Raw genomic sequence first — 863 nt, forward strand, 5'->3', positions numbered from 1 at the left:
CTGGGCATTCCCGGATCCCTTAGCTGTGGGTTTGTCGCAGCCAGAGCTGTCCTCGGGCCATTGGCAGATTCTGTGTGAAGGAAAAGGCTTTGCCCTTCCCGAGCGGGTTCTGCACTCCAGACATCGCTGTGGTTTGGTTTATCCAACAGGATGTGCAGGTCTGATCCAGCTCTTCCATAAATCCTGGCACACAGGTTGTGCAGTCTCTGCTGTGTGAAGCAGCCTGGGGGCAAAAAAATGCTTTACCCAAAGCTGCAGGGAAGTCATCCCTGAGCTCCTGAAATCCTCCTGCTGCCTGATCATCCACTCTGTGGTTAGGTGGCAGCTCGTGTTCCATAGACATCGATTACACATCCATGGGATGGATCCAGGTAAATCCTCAGAGGTGTCCTGGACATGCAAACCATCCACGCAGGGTCTCAGACCTGGCTGCTCCTGCATGACCTGTGGCTCAGAGAGCTGAACACCCACTCCTCGGGCCTGGGGCAGGTAGAGCTCATCCATTTGCATCATTCCTCTGTGAGATCGTGCAGGGAAATAAACTTCCCTGGAGAGTTTTCCATCCTCCAGTGGGTGATGCCATGCTGGGCTCAAAGTTCCGGGGAGCTGCTTGCTGTGAGGGGCTGCACACCTGTCTCTGATCCAAGGGATAAGCTCGGTGTTAGACCTGGTACAGCCAGGGTAGACCTAAGATCAGGTCAGATCATGCTGGGGCCAAGGGAATCCCCTGGTAAACACTGCAGGAAGGGCCAGTCCTCATTCCTGGAGCCGCTCTGCCCGTGTTCCATCACCTTTCCTCTGCTCTTCCCTCCTTGCCAGGCGATGGATTCTCCCTACGCCAACGGAGCCTACAGCCCGCCGTA

This window comes from Acanthisitta chloris, unplaced genomic scaffold (genome assembly GCF_000695815.1).
Source record: "Acanthisitta chloris isolate BGI_N310 unplaced genomic scaffold, ASM69581v1 scaffold785, whole genome shotgun sequence".
Lineage (NCBI taxonomy): Eukaryota > Metazoa > Chordata > Aves > Passeriformes > Acanthisittidae > Acanthisitta > Acanthisitta chloris.